This window comes from Bos indicus x Bos taurus, chromosome 7, assembly GCF_003369695.1.
Source record: "Bos indicus x Bos taurus breed Angus x Brahman F1 hybrid chromosome 7, Bos_hybrid_MaternalHap_v2.0, whole genome shotgun sequence".
In the NCBI taxonomy this organism is placed as follows: domain Eukaryota; kingdom Metazoa; phylum Chordata; class Mammalia; order Artiodactyla; family Bovidae; genus Bos; species Bos indicus x Bos taurus.
Window position 1 is genome coordinate 76380408 of NC_040082.1, and position 16691 is coordinate 76397098.

Here is a 16691-nt window from a genome sequence, read left to right on the forward strand (position 1 = left end):
TTTCCAGGCAAGGATACTGGAGTGGGTTACCATTTCTTTCTCCCGGGGATCTTGCCAACCCAGGGATAGAATCTGGGTCTCCTGCATTGTAGACAGATTCTTCACCGACTGATCTATGAGGGAAGCAACTTTCTAGCTGTAGGTTAACCCATTAGAAATAATTTCTTTTTGTTTCTCTTCTTTGGCAAATCCTTTCTATCTTTTAAGGTCCTTTTCTTGTCTCTCTACCACCTACCTTCCTGAACTTTTTTTTTTTTTCTCTTTAAATAAACTTTGTCTCATTTCCTAACTTTCTTGTAAATATTCAGAGTTTATTCCTCACAATTAGACAAGCGTTTATGAATGTTTGGGCATAATGGACTCAGAATAAGTTGATATCCCTGTGGTACCTCTCTTGCTGGGGAGCCATGAGTGAATCATTGGGTGTTGGAGACACAGCTTGTACGGAGTCAGAAAGGCAGAGTGGTCTCTGAATGCTTGTTCTGCATGTGTGTGTGTTTCTTCCTGGTCGTTTTCCTTGTCCAGTCACCTCCAACATCCCTCCATCCAGCCTGAGGAATTATTTTCATCACAAGGTGGAATGTTGGTTTTGTTTTCCATCAAGTTCTTTCCTCAAAGTTTGGTTGTAAGTTGTTCCTGTTTCAAAGACTCCTTTTCTCTCGCTTTACTTTTGTTCTATCATCTCCGTCCAGAATGGCCCGCTGACTCAAATGGGTGCAGATCCAAAGATGGCAAGGAATGCCAACAATTCTGAAATTACAATACAGACATATTAGGAAAACTTGAAATAGTTATCCTGCCAAATTAAAGAAATTGCACTTACAGTGTATTAAAAGTCTCAGCGTGAAAACACAAATGATAAGAAATTGAATCACATCTAATTTTTCTTTGGTCCTTTCCTGATTTATTCCAGTCTTCCAAGTTGACATGATTAACTATTTGTTATATAAACTTTCAGTCATTTTCTGCACATACACACTTTTTTCTTTTTTTCACAAGAGTGTGAACTAGGTCACTTTCAACATGCTGTGATTCTATGATTCATTCACTCCCACTGAGTCATTCAATGATTAAGTAGTTTTTTTCACGGAAAAATATTTCCAATAGCTAATAGTCAATGTCTGTGGAGTGCTTACACAATATCTGTATCTTCTGACTATGTTATATATACTTTTTACAACATACCCATGAACTAGGTACAATTATAACCCCCTTATGACAGATAAATACAGAGGCCAAGTAACTTGCCCAAAACACTGGAGCAAATCAAAATCCATGCCTCTATAATCATTTTGCTTTATTGCCTCCCTCTGGGATGCTTGATGATTATGCAACTAAAACTTAAATACCATGTTACATTTTCATATTTCTTACACAGGCATAGAGTTGTGATATGAGGTAACTAAACAGACTACTTTTAAAAACCCTTATGCACCTGAAATGAAAGTAAGCCAGGGACTGCAAGCTGTAGATTCAAGATTTCCTACCAGCTTTTAAACAGAGGTTCTTGAATTCAGTTTATGTAATGTCAAGTCTAAGGTGTAGTCCAAATAGTAATAGAAAAATGGAAGTGTGTAGAAAAGTGTTTAAAGTTGACAGGTACTAGGAATGTAGTATTACCCGGGCCAAGGTAAAGGCCCACAGCAAAACTCACCATTTCTGTCCCAAAGAGCAGACCTCCACATTGTAACTCCCTGGGGCAGCTAGTATAGCAGCATCTTCAGTCTGATAGACTCATAAGGATGCCATATACTTGGTTAGCAGTTCTACAGTCTTTTTAAAAATTTGTTTATTTTAATTGGATAATTACTTTACAATATTGTGAAAGCAGTTCTATATTCTTGATGCAATAATATTTTCAGGGTGTGGGAGGATATCAAGTTATGAAAAATATCCTTAGAGAGGTCTGCTTACTAAGCTTTGCTTTTTTGATCTCCACAATACTTTTCCTTAACTTTTTAGAATCACGTTGTTTTCCCTTTGTCTAACGAACTTTCAAATACTTTTTAATGAACTATCAAGTTTGGGAAAAAAATAAACATCTCTTTAAAATAAAGAAGATAGTGACAGTGGTAAGTAGGAAAAAACTCTAAAATTGAGATATACTTCATCATAGCCAGTAAATTGGCATGCAAAGTTCATGTTTACTGTTTAGGATGTCTAATTATAGTCAAGGATGCTCTGAGGCATCTCTCAGATCTTTATGAGCCTCCATCATTACTGATGAGTAGGGTTGACAGATAAAATATAGGCTGTTTAGTTAAATATGAATGTCAGGAAAACAATGAGTATGTTTTTAAGGTAAGTTCCCTGGTGGCTCAGTGGTAAAGAAAAATGCAGGAGATGCAGGTTTGGTCCCTGGGTTGGGAAGGTCCCCTGGGGCAGGTAGCATGGCAACACCCTCCAGCATTCTTGCCTGGGAAATCCCATGGACAGAGGAGGCTGGCAGGCTACAGTCCATGGGGGTCTCAAAAAGTCAGACACAACTTAGTGACTAAACAACAGCAACAAAAACAACAACATGCCCCAAATAGTACATAGGATGTACTTATACTAAAAATAATGATTTTTTCTAAAGTTCAAATTTAACTGTCCTATATTTTTATTTACTAAATCTGATAGTCCTCTGATGATCCACAGTGGAGGCAGTTCAGAGATGGTACCTACCAGCTCTCAGACAGTCACAGATTGCTTCTGGAGATCCAGGTACAGTACAAAAATTCTTTTTGGATATAGCTAAGAAGTCATGACTAGCCCTTGACTGCAAGTACGTCCTTGGGTTTCCCTGAGGTGGGATGAAACTTTCTCTTAATGGCCCTTTAGTAAGTCTGGAAGACCCTTTCCAAGGGGAACCCCCAAAGTCAGTTTCATCCTTACAACCATGTTTCCAGTTCCTGGAATTAGGTCCATGTGATGGGAGTTACATATCTTTGACCCTTTGTGGATAAAGTTTTGCCATCCTGGGAGATTTAATAGGAGAAATGTGAAAGAGTCCAGGTACCTGTATGGACAGAAATAACCCTGTTATACTTCTGTATATGTGACAAGTCTCTAATAGTTCACAAAGATCTGGTCTTAGAAAGACTGATCCAAACTTGAATGTTTCTGATGGCAAGGCAAGGATCTGAGTTTCAAGTTCATCCTTTATGGTTGTGGAGACAATAAGGAACTTCACATAGTTCCCAGAAGGGAAATCATGGAGGAGGCGTTGGCTTCATCCATCGTGCAGACTTTTATATTTGGTTTTATCTAGATTGTGTTGCAAAGGTGGAGCTTGTTCACACCTATGGAGGTTCAGAACATTCTCGGATGTGCTTTTGGGGCCTTTACTCCTAGAGGGAGAGAAGTGCTGCGTCTATAGGAATGCCGTGAATATTCAGGCTGTCAATGGCTTTCTCAAGTGCTGTTTCCTTGGTGCTGCTCCCTGAAGTGTGTAAAGGGATTGTCATCTGTTTTGTGGCCTGGTAGCCTGTCTTAATGTTGTGAAAAGAAGTTGCTACATCTGGCTCAGAGGATTTCAGATGTAGCAGGAGAAGACTGGTCAAATTTAAGTAACACTAGTTTTACTAGAGCCAGGGAGAACAAATGACCGGAAGTGGAAGTGTCTAGGATGGGAAGGACGTTGCTGTAATTTTAAAAATGCTCCAGGACCAGGAAGGACAACCAGAAGTACTGGGCTTTAATTTGGGTCACAGATAAGAGAGGGAGGGAGGGAATAGGGGTTGACCTTATATAGATGGCCAGCGTGTTGTTCATTCACCCAAAACCCAAAAGGTGGGTTGCTGAGATACTACCATGTGTCAGGTACTCTGTTAGGTTTTGGGATACAATAGTGAAGAAAATGAATTCTCAGTCTTTAAGGAGTGTATATTTCAGTCAAAAAGACTGATAAAGAAATAGGCAATTGCAACATAGGAAGTAAGGCACTTAACCAAGGAAGTGGATCTTTGTGGGTGTAAGCAGGAGGGCTGATTTATCTAAGCCCAGTGGTGGGATAGGGAATGGAAAACCCAGAGGGACTTCTTTTTTTGCATGTAGTAATGTAGTATTTATTTTAAAAATAGGCATGTAAGAGGGCTCCTGCAATTCAAACCTGTCATTGTTCAAGGGTCGTTATAGACAGTATGCAAGATTATCAGTTTTATTTTGGACAAAGAGTGTTGCTATAATTTGGAGAAATTTGGTAGTAGGTACCCTGACTACATAGCACGGAATTTAAGATTAGAGCCAAACAGAAATGTAGGGTTTAACCCAAGAGGATAGTTCAAGTCATGACAGAAGACAAGATGTCCCAAAAATAAGACAAAGGAGAGTAGTACATGTTTATGGTTAAGAGAAGAAAAAGGACCCCAGAGGAAGAAAAGTTCCACAAGGAATGAATGAAGAGTGGCACATGCTACGGAAATGGAAAGATGAGGACTGAGAAAACAGCGTTTATAATAAGAGTAAGAGGTACCTTGAGTAGTGGAGGGAGAAGCCAAATTCAAAAGGGTTAAGCAGTAAGTGATGGTAAGAAACTGAAATAAATTCACATTTGTCCACACCCCTCCTATCTTTCCTCATCCCAGAAACACTGGTTATGTTAGCAGTCACAGGCCTCTTTCCATTTTTTGGCGTTCCCTGGCCCTCCAGATAGTGATTTGAGTAATTGAGTTCTTCTTAAATAAGTGTCCATAGCAGTCTTAGGTTAAAATCTGTTGGTTTCTTCTGTGCTGTCAGCGCCTGGTACTGGCGCTTGGCTTGTCCCTGCTTCCTGCCGCGCCTTTGGCCTGGATGTGGGAGGCGAAGGCCGTGAGCATTTCCTGGGCGGTGTGGGCGGTGAGGTGCGCGCTGCGCATGATCAACAATGCCCGTCTCCGAACAGCACGTCCACGCAAGGCTCGGATCCCTTGTGCCTCATTTCTACAATCACTGAGCAGTTGAGGTTCGTACAGCGAACTTTCTCGCTGCTCACTGCCTGGTGGAAGGTCTTCGTCGATTCCAAGTTCTTCTTGAAGGAACAGAACTGAACCCGAACCTGCTTGACCGAGCAGAGTCCGAGCCGAGCCAAGGCCGCCGCCATGCTGACACCCACTCCGGCCCAGAGGGACGAAGTGAAGTGATATTGGAGATCTGCAGGGTGAGTAGAAATTTTCCAGGACCTTTCCAGGCAAAGATGGAAGGAAGAAAGACAGTTTCAAGCAGAGGGACCACTCGATATAGAATCCTTAAGGAGAATATTGTGTGTTCAAAAGTATGGCTGGGGCATGAAATCTGAGGTGGGGGATGGTAGGAGATGTGGCTAGAAAGAGAGGCAGGGCTCTGTCATTTAGATTTCGTTCTGTGGGCAATGGGGGTTCGCTGAAGTTAGTGAAGGCAGAGAAGTGACACTGTCAGATTGTGCTTTAGTAAAGTCACTTAGGTGATTGTGTATAGTGGATTTTGACAATAAGCTCAAATTCTTCTGTTGTGGGGCCAGGTCATACCTGAGACCATGTAGTCACTGGATTCAACTGAGGCTATGAGTATTTTTGATTTTTGTTTCTCTTTTGGGATGTCATGCCTTATTTCCATTAACAGCAACATGAAATCAATGAAATATGTGTGTGTGTGTGTGTGTGTGTGTGCGCGCGCTCAGTTGTGTCTGACCCTTTGCAACCCAACGGATTATAGTCCACCAGGCTCTCTCTGTCCGTGGGATTGTCCAGGCAAGAATACTATAGTGGTTTGCCATTTCCTTCTCCAGGGGATCTTCCTGACCCAGGGATCAAACCCTTGTCTTCTGCATTTCCTGCATCTCAGGTGGATTCTTCACCGCTGAGCCACCAGGGAAACCAGATCTTTCCTTGTATTATTTTAAATTAACTCAAGACCTGTAAGGGCCATTGCTGTAGAAAGGGGTCTGGCACATGTAACATCTGGGTGGAAACAGAAGCTGATGGAGAAAGTGAGAATTCGAGGGATTCTGGAGCAGGATGTGGGAAGTAAAGAACACTGAAAGCCCTTTCTAACTCACAGCTTTATAGCTACTGGTCCTCCTTACCCTCTCCTCTTCCTGATCCCTAACCTCATGAGGATGAAAATGTATCCTAGAGGCCTCTGATCAGATTCTGCCCACAATACTCTGGTTTGAAAGTCACAAAGTTCTCTGAGAAGTGATAAGCTGCTTCTCTTCCTTCCTTATTAGTCACTTGGTACCATTTCTAGTTTCCAAACACCTACTGTTTGTAGAGCCTTCTTGCTTTCTCCTTCTGAGTGTTTTTCAGCACTGTCCCTTTTGATCTCAGAGATGTAATCTTTAACAAACTACCAATTAACTATGAAATGTCACTACAACAAAACACATCAGTATTCTCTGTGGGTTTATTGTGCTTGAATTTGACCTTCATTGCTAATTCTTGGACTGTCTTCCTGGTTTGTGGCTTATTTGAACTCACATTTTTTCTTTGTGTTGACCATTTCAAAGCTTTTGTCTAGAAATTAAGCTGGTAAAATAGCATAGAAGCCTTTTCCCCTGTGATAATCCCTTCCTTTTGATACCAGTAATTAAAAATGGACTGTGATAACATGAGAAGACTTAAAGTCTGAAGGTTTTAAGAATGACTTGGAGATTCAGAAGTAAAAAGGGACCGACACAAGTGAGTATAAACTATTATTTTATTCAAAATACAATTTAAAATAGAATTTAGGTTTATTGAAGAAAATGGTTATACTTGAGCTATTTGAAGTTCTAGCAGTCAGATGTTCTTTGAAAATCTGTTTTAAAGTTCTGACCGGTGGTCTTAGAATTAAACTGCTACTTGGTGGAATGTGGAATATGGAGAGGTGAAAGAAAAGTCAGGCTGCAGTGATGCTACAAAAGAGAAACTACCCCATCCATGACCATGTGGAGTGGATGGGAATCAGACAGGAAAGGAAACGGTAGCAGAGCTGGTTTCGTAAGTCATGGTGCCTGTAGCTCTTTGAAAGTGATAACCACCAAGGGCCAGGTGCAGAGCACTAACTGAGAGCTTCTTGTCGAAGTCCACATAGCGGGAGTTGCAGGGCCACCACACAGGGAGTCTCTCCATTTCTGGTACACAGGCTGGAATTTCAAAGATACCAGGACACAGGTCTTTCTCTGAAAAGGGTGGACTGTGATGTTTTTGAGAGAGAATTTCCAGAGCTAATGACATACTCAAGCTAAAGAAAATATATCTGTCCATCTAGGGACCTTTGAAAAGAGTGGGAGGCAGAAAGAGCAAATATTTTGGCAACTGAAAGACCTGGGTTGGTATCTATTACTTTAGTAAATTACTTAATCCCTCTCAGCCAACTTCCTCATCTCTAAACTGGTGATGATGACGATAAGATTGTTGAGGGCATTAAATGAGGTCATGGCCACTGGACCATTGGTGCAGTACCTGCCTGGCACATAAGAACTGTTTAATGAATGACAACCAGTGATCATTAGATGAAACTCAAATTTCGTGTCTTCCCCATTGTTACAAATTTTGACCATTCTGATAAGTGGGTAGTGGTATCTAACTATTGTTTTAATATGCAGTTTCTTAATGTGCTTCCCTGGTGGCTTAGTGGTTAAGAATCCACCTGCAGGAGATGCAGGTTTGACTCCTGGGTCAGGAAGATCCCCTGGAGAAGAAAATGGCAACCCATTCCAGTATTCTTGCCTGGAAATTCCCATGGACAGAGGAGCCTGGCGTGCTCCGGTCCACAGGGTCACAAAGAGTTGGACACGACTTAGTGACCGAACAACTGCTACATGAAACTTATTTTTTTCTAGCTTCATGCATTGACCATGTACTTGATTTTGGAGAGCTGTTCCATCTTTGTCTTTGGTTGGCACAAGGTAAGCAGTCCCCCTGTCTTACCTTATGATGACTACTCACAGCTTGGACAAAATACAGTGTGGATTGCACGTTGAATGTTTTGGCTCTACTTATCAGGATGACTTGCAAACAATGACAGTCGTTGTATCTTCAGAATAGCAGTTGCCAAACATTTTCCCCCCAGTAACTGATTCCTTTTACAAATATAATTTTCTGTAGAACTCCAAAATATAAACTACATTATGAAAATACTGATTCTATAGGCAGGTAGTTCCTAATGGTAACAGACTGCTGTGTGTTCTCAGGACACTCTGCAATTTATTTATCCAGAAACCCAAAGGAGCTATAGTAGGAAATTCTGCTTCAAAAATTGCATCACCAACGATAACTATTGCTTGTATTTCATATCATTAGCATCAAAGTCAGAGAAGCACAAAAAACTTCTAATAAGTACTGAAAGATTTATAATTTAATAATAATAAGATAGTATCTTTGGAAATTAGTTACTGAATAGTCAACTATGATGTGATAAGACTATCTTCCAGGTAGATGAGTTTGAGTTTTACATGATATATAAATGGGAGGGGCATATACTGTAGAACTGGTTATGGATATGGGAAAACTGAGTTCGCTTATCATATAAATCTTAAAGATGGAACAGTTTGCTATGATAAGTGTGAAGGATGTGTACTTAGCAAATTGTACCAAAGGGTCAGAGTGTGAGATGTTCAAGGAACATGGATTCTCCACTCTCTGAGACTCCATCCAGTTGCATGAAACCCAGAATGGTGTATCTGGGTCTAACCCTTTATGATCCAGAAAGCTATTGTTACCCTAAAAATCCATCATGATTCCCAAGATGATTACAAAATCTACCATTAGCCAACCAGGCCTTGTAACCTGGCTCTAATAGTTTCTCACGGCACCACTAGCATCACCTTGCCTCATTGCCCAAAGGTACCATGGTAAGAATAGGTAGTGTGCATGCCCAGGATGGACTGGTTTAGCCTGTAAGCCTTGACAAAGTCTTTGACATACGAGAGAACTTGATTACATTTCTTTAGAAATGATAGTAAACCAGGAATTCTGTTATTAAAAAAAAATGACCCTTATTGATAAATAACATATTGTAGATCTAACCAGTCTATCCTAAATGAGATCAGTCCTGGATGTTCATTGGAAGGACTGATGTTGAAGCTGAAACTCCAATACTTTGGCCACCTGATGCGAAGAGCTGACTCATTTGAAAATACCCTGATGCTGGGAAAGATTGAGGGCAGGAGAAGGGGACAACAGAGGATGAGATGGTTGGATGGCATCACTGACTCAATGGACATGGGTTTGGGTAGACTCTGGGAGTTGGTGATGGACAGGGAGGCCTGGTGTGCTACAGTTCATGGGGTTGCAAAGAGTTGGACGTGACTGAGCCACTGAATTGAACTCAACCGAAGTAATGTCATTCATATGTAAATTGGTTTTAGATTTTTTTTACTGAGGTTTGCAGATAAGAAGACAGTGGCACCCCACTCCAGTACTCTTGCCTGGAAAATCCTATGGACGGAGGAGCCTGGTAGGCTCCAGTCCATGGGGTCGCTAAGAGTCGGGTACAACTGAGCGACTTCACTTTCACTTTTCACTTTCATGCATTGGAGAAGGAAATGGAGACCCACTCCAATATTCTTGCCTGGAGAATCCCAGGGACAGAGGAGCCTAGTGGGCTGCTGTCTATGGGGTCACACAGAGTCGGACATGACTGAAGCGACTTAGCAGCAGCAGCAGATAAGAATGAGTGAACCAGATAATATCTTGCAGGAGAGTTCACTAATATGTGTTAAAATCTTTTATATATCTTGTGTTAGTTAATGACTCCTAGACTATTCCCACAGTGTTAAAATATACACTAAAAATAAAAAATTGGACCAAATTATTTGTATGTAACACCTGAAACAGCTATGTAGAATTTCAGGGCTTCTAGAAACAGCTTAAAAATAAATCCTAAAATGAGGTCCATGACTTGGAGAATTTGAATTATTGCCATTTTACAAGTGGATAAAAAGTAACAAATGAAAATGTGACTTATGCATGATTACATAGTAACTCAGAGGCAGACCTGAAGGGTAGAGCTCAAGGTCTCTCTCTGTGCTGAAGTCTAGGAATCTAATGAACTAAGCCTCCAGTAAGTAGATTACAGCATTGAAGTTTCAGCCTAGAGCTGCATCATGGACTTTGGTGTAAAGTTAAATTCATCTCATTCAAGTGGAAATTGTTTGTTGCTCAAAAAATAATATTGGGATATAACTTATTACTTTGACTTTGCTCCTAGTCCATGTCTGATGGCTTGGTAATGATAAAAAATCAAAGTGTAAAGTTATGTGCAGGAATAATCCTTAGGTTCGGAGGACAGAACCAGTAATAGGATGGAATTGTAAGCCACTCTCTTAGGCTATGAAGTCATTCATAATTATCTTCTTATTAGCTTTTGGGCTATCACATTGTGCTGAATATTAAGTATTAACCAACTCAGCTTGTAGACTGTAAAGTGTCTGTAGGAAACACAGTGTCATATGTTTTTCCCTAAAGTGCATTGCCAACAATAACATTTTAAAGGACCATCATTTAAAGAGATCCTTATCCTCTAAGAGTGAAATCCAGAACAATCTATACTAGCCTGAAAGTTCAGATGGCTCTTTGAATCTAATCTCATTCTCATGGGAAAATTTGGACATTCCCCTCCCCTCATCGTGGGGAGTTGGGGAAGGACTGATAAGCTGGTCACCTGGAAATTATATGACAGGGTGTGTGCAATAAGAAAGATATAGGGGTGAGTATTCACTGAAGGCATTTAGTTTTCTCATTCAGAAGATAAGTTCAGATTCCCAAAAGATGGGCAAAGATCTGGAAATGGAAGACAAAGCTGAGGATAGAAGTAGGACAATGTGAGATCTGGTGGGCATGGAGCATGGAAGGATCTCTTCTTATTTTTATTTTCAAGTGGTTTATTAGCTTTATTGATGTATTAGTTTTGGAGGGCAGGTGTGAATACAGACTTTCTATATTTACAATCTTCTTATTTCCTTTTATTGAGACCTTCCGGTATAGGGTGGGATTCATATCAGTGATGTTTAGTGGATATGAATCTTCAGAAGAACCTATCTTAAGAAATAGTTTAATTAATAGTTGTTAAAGAACTTTAATAGCTAACTAATAATTACATATGGTGAGAAGACATGTTTTTGCCAATGCATACAAACAAACAACATTTTATTGAAACACACATTATTTCCATAATATATACTTGTACCCACTGGGATAATTCTGGCAGTTACAAAGTACTTTAAAGTTAGTTGGGTGGTTTGAAGGTTTCTGCCACACTGTTCTAGAAAACACATTTTTTCATTTTTCTTTTGATAACAATACTTATAGACTTTGTAGAGTAGATGCAATGAGAGAATATGTACAATCAATAGATAAAACAAGCTGGTAGCTAAAATACCGCTCAGTGGAACAGGATAAAATGCATTGTGAATAACCAAGTGTTCATTTTATTCCAAGGAAGGGGTTGGGTAAATGACTCTGGTTCTGGGCCAGATGTTGTTTAACAACCCGAGCCATTGGGGACGGAGGTGCATTGCGTCACGTCAGAAGGATGTGTTGACTATTGTCGTCACTCTCTCTGGTGGCAGTCTTTGTCATCATTTGCCACAGTGGAGAAGGTAGGCGTATCATCCAAAGTTGTTTTGATGACAGATGTTTCTTGTATGGAGGCTCTGAGTTAACTATCTCTGTAGAGTTTCCTTTTCAGCTCAAGCTGGGACTACAGGAACCATTCAGCAAATGACCACTGGCTGGCCCAACTGTTCCATCTTCAGCACATGCAGGCCCTTCAGCTTGTCTGAAGCCTGGTACCATTTGTCGGCACAGGTGCTGCAGGTGGAATGCTATTAGAGTTTCACTGATAATGGCATTTCACTGGGGGCATTCAAGCCTCCCAGAGCTGCAAAGGGTTGTGTTCTTTAATGATAGGATTCAAAGGACATTCACACATGATGGAGAGAAGCAGGAACATGCAGGCAATGACCCTATTTGTTTATAATGTCTCCTTAGTTTCTGAACTCATTCAGTGTTTTGTTCTCCCCTGTCCTGGTGGATGCTACTGTGCCAGATTCATTAACTGATTACCCTCCTTTTCATTTTCATGTCAAACTGTTCTGACCTCCAAATAGTGAACCTTGGCCTCACTGGTGTGCTGCTGACCTTGGGCTTGTTTTGAATTTGTTAGTTGGCAGCAGTTTACCTTCAAGGCTTGGCTAAAGTTACCATTCTATGAGGAGATATGAAGAAAACTGATTAAAAATGGTTCAAAAGACTGGACCAACACAAAAATGTTTTCTTTTTAATTCCCCCAAACACAGATGAAGGAGAGGGAAATAGGATAAATGCATCTTAGTGGAGCAGAGGATGTCCAAAGTGAGTGGAAAAGGGAGACAAATATGGAAGTTCTTTAGCCCTTAGTATGGAGACTGGGGGTAAAGGGTCATCTTTAAATTCTCTTTAGTTTAAGAAATAATTTTATCCTTGTGTCTGAATGATCTGAGTACAAGTTCAAGTCAAATACAGTGGAACCATTTGGCACCTGATGATATGGTGGGAGTCCTATACCTACTTTATGAGATGGCTGCATACGATGGGTATTTGATTCTATTTTGTCTTTCTGTTAGAAAGGATATTAAGATAGCAGCATATCTTAGGGATGTCAGTGCATTGTGCTATGATACTCCTTCTTTTCTTTCTTTCCCTCCCCATCCTCCTCCTCCTCCTCAGAACAAACAGAAGCTAGAAATTTCCTAACCTTTTACCTTCAATTTTTACAACATTTACCATAAGCCTGGCTCTCTGCCAGGTAATCTAGACTTCATTACTTCATATGATATCTTCACAAGCAGCAGAAGTGAGCATTATCAGCACCATCTTACAGACAGCAGATTGAGACTGAGAAAGATAAAGAAACTCATGTCATGTCATGTAACTAATAAGTGATAAAGCTATGTTCACTACGTGTTCAGATCTGTGTCTCACTATAAAAGCCACATCACCCTTTGTGACTGATTTGCATTAGCTTTGAATCCATGTTTTCTTTAAAAAATTTTGGAGGGAGTCCAAGTCTTTGCCTTGGGTTAGAAAGAAATTTCACAGACTGGAATCTCAAAACACTTTAAAGTTGCTGAAATAATGAACAGTGAGAAGTCCACACCTTCTCTGAGTTTGGGATAGTTGTTCTTTCCATAGTCTTGTGTCTGTTTCATCAAATTGAGTTGATTATATTTTATTAAAAAAAAAACAACACTCCTCTGTTGCTATGTCACAAGGGCAAATATAGACCTGATTACAAAATGCAATTTTATTCCTCTCCATATTCTACACAGAAAGTGTATTAAGCCACGGTGACCTCTACTCACAAGAAACGTGTTGGAGAGTCAGAGGCGGTGTGAGTAATTGCTCCCCCATGAAGCCCTGCTCCTGTGAATGGATAGATGTCTTTTGGGTAAAATGTAGCCTTTGTCTAGGAGGATTTAGGAAGGTTGAATGCTGAGAAACAATAGTGATGTGGGTCTCATGGATGGTTATCGTGAAGTACATTGTTTGTCTAAACCCCAGTCCTTGAGATGGCTGTTTCTATGAAATGGAACATAGCTTTTATGATATGAACATTCAGTGACTTGAAGCCAAGTGGAGTTTCAATAAAAAGAGGAAAAGCATGTAGGTCAGTTACACTTTGCGCACCTGGACAGGCCTTTGCCTCTGAGGCCTGGCATGTATTTGGATGTAGAACATCCTTTCAGCGTGTGCTTCAGGCATTGTGATCAGGTGTCTGGTTACCAGAGTGCCACCAGTGGATTGGGGGGCTGCTTGCAGCTGCAGCTCATTGGCAGCTCTTCTCACACCCCATAAGGTGGCAGGCTTTTATCTTCTTCCTTCACTGCTCACCCCAGGCACAGTTGGGACTTGGATTCTCTGGCACCACCATGGACTTGAGAGCTTTCTGTCTGCTCCTGAAGCTGGTTGTTTCAAGGATTGAAAATATATACTTAAATCTTGCCAAAAGCTTCATTGACACAATGTTTTCTTGAAAATTCTTTTTTTTCCATTTATAACTAAATTGTGGGGGGCTTTTTCCAGATTGCTTTGTTGGCATTTTCTCTTACTTGTTGTTAATTTGCTGTTAGTTTTCAATTCCTGTGAGTATCAAATTTGGTATGTCCTTTATTCATTGCTAGTTTTACATTATTCATTATTCATTGATATTTACACTTCTGTAAGCATGTTTAATGGTAGCAACTGTCCTGCCAAGCAAGTCTGAGTTTCTCAAAGCCATCTGAAGCAGAGAGGCTGAAAAGAAGTCAGAATCTTGAATTTTTTCAGAGTCAGTGGGGACAGACTGTCTAGTATTATAAAATGTATGAAATCATTGCTGTCTCAAACTGTAGGATTTTTTCAACATCCGTGTGTTTTTAGAAGATGCCTTAGTTTCTGTCTGTATGATTAATTATCTGATAAACAGCCCCTAATGTCTACACTTTTGTCTTGCTAGGGCAATGGCAACCCACTCCAGTACTCTTGCCTGGAATATCCCATGGACGGAGGAGCCTGGTAGGCTGCAGTCCATGGGGTTGCGAAGAGTCGAACATGACTGAGTAACTTCACTTTCACTTTTCACTTTCATGTATTGGAGAAGGAAATGGCAACCCACTCCAGTGTTCTTGCCTGGAGAATCCCAGGGACCAGGGGAGCCTGGTAGGCTGCCGTCTCTGGGGTCGCACAGAATCGGACATGACTGAAGCGACTTAGCAGCAGCAGCAGCAGCAGTAGTCTAAAGACTTCATTCTCACAAACTGTAGCAGTTGACCTTTATCTCCTTTGTCATGGTAAGAAGCTTGGTGTCTGTTATAAGTTGTTGCTGTTTAGTCACCAAGTCCTGTCCATCTCTTTGCAACCCCATGGACTGCAGCACGCCAGGCTCCCCTGTCCTCCACTATCTCCCAGAGTTTGTTCAAATTATCCTCTGTCATCCCCTTCTCCTCCTGCCCTCAGTCTTTCTCAGCATCAGGGTATTTTCGAATGAGTCTGCTCTTTGAATCAGGTGGCTAAAATATTAGAGCTTCAGCATCAGCCTTTCCAATGAATATTCAGAGTTGATTTCCTTTAGGATTGACTGGTCCATTGGATCTCCTTGCAGTCCATGGGACTCTCAAGAGTCTTCTCTAACACCACAGTTCAAAAGCATCAATTCTTCAGCACTTAGCTTTCTTTATGGTCCAACTGTCACATCCATACATGACTACTGGAAAAACCATAGCTTTGACTAGATGGACCTTTGTTGGCAAAGTGATGTTGTTGCTTTTTAACATGCTGTCTAGGTTTGTCATAGCTTTCTTTCCAAGGAGCAAGCATCTTTTAATTTCATAGCTGCAGTCACTGTCCACAGTGATTGTGGAGCCCAAGAAAATAAAATCTGTCACCATTTCCATTTTCCCCCCTTCTGTTTGCTATAAAGTGATGGGACTGGATGCCGTGATCTTAGTTTTTTTGAATGTTGAATTTCAACCCAACTTTGTTGCTCTCCTCTTTCACCCTCATCAAGAGGCTCTGTAGTTTCTGTTCACTTTCTGCCATTAGAGTGGTATCATCTGCATATTGAGGTTGTTGATATTTCTCCCAGGAATCTTGATTCCAGTTTGTGCTTCATCCACCCTGGAATTCCATATGATGTACTCTGCATATAAGTTAAATAAGCAGGGTGACAATATACAGCCTTGATGTACTCCTTTCCCAATTTGGAACCAATCATTGTTCTGTGTCTGGTTCTGACTTGTTGCTTCTTATCCTGCATGCAGGTTTCTCAGACGGCAGGTAAGGTGGTCTAGTACTCCCATCTCTTTAAGAATTTCCCACGGTTTGCTGTGATTCACACAGAGGTTTTAGCAAAGGTGTTAGCAATTCAATCTCTGGTTCCTCTGCTTCTTTGAAATGCAACTTGTACTTCTGACATTCTTGGTTCAGGTACTGCTGAAGCCTAGCTTGAAGGATTTTGAGCATAATCTTGCTGGCATGTGAATTGAGTGCAACTGAACATTCTTTGGCATTGCCCTTCTTTGGGATTGGAATGAGACTGATCTTTTCCAGTTCTGTGGCCACTGTTTTCTAAATTTGCTGACATAGTGAGTGCAGCACTTTAACAGCATCATCTTTTAGGATATGAAATAGATCAGCTAGAATTCCATCACCTCTACTAGCTTTGTTTGTAGTTATGGTTCTTAAGGCCCACTTGACTTCATATTCCAGGATGTCTGGCTCTGGGTGATTGACCACATCATCGTGGTTATCTGGGTCATTAGACCTTTTTTGTACAGTTCTTCTGCGTGTTCTTGCCACCTCTTCTTAATCTCTTTTGCTTCTTTTAGGCCCTTTCCCTTTCGGTCCTTTATTGTGCCCATCCTTGCATGAAATGTTCTCTTGGAATCTTCACTTTTCCTGAAGAGATCTCTAGTCTTTCCCATTCTGTTTTTTTCCTCTGTTTCTTTGCCTTGCTCATTTAAGAAGCCCTTCTAATCTCTCCTTGCTCTTCTCTGGAACTCTGCATTCAGTTGGGTATATCTTTCCCTTTCTCCTTTGCCTTTTGCTTCTCTTCTTTCCTCAGCTATTTATAAGGCCTCCTTAGACAACCACTTTGCTTTCTTTGGGATGCTCTTGATCACTGCCTCCTGTACAATGTTATGAACCTCCTTCCATAGTTCTTCAGGCACCCTATCAGATCTAATCCCTTGAATCTATTTGTCACCTCCACTGTATAATGATAAGGGATTTGATTTAGATCATGCTTGAATG

The 16691-nt window shown here is 40.8% G+C and overlaps 1 pseudogene; it reads right to left on the reverse strand.

Annotated features, from left to right (window-relative positions):
- Positions 1 to 4132: 4132 nt before the first annotated feature.
- Positions 4133 to 5526, reverse strand: LOC113896618 (annotated as a pseudogene).
- Positions 5527 to 16691: the final 11165 nt, after the last annotated feature.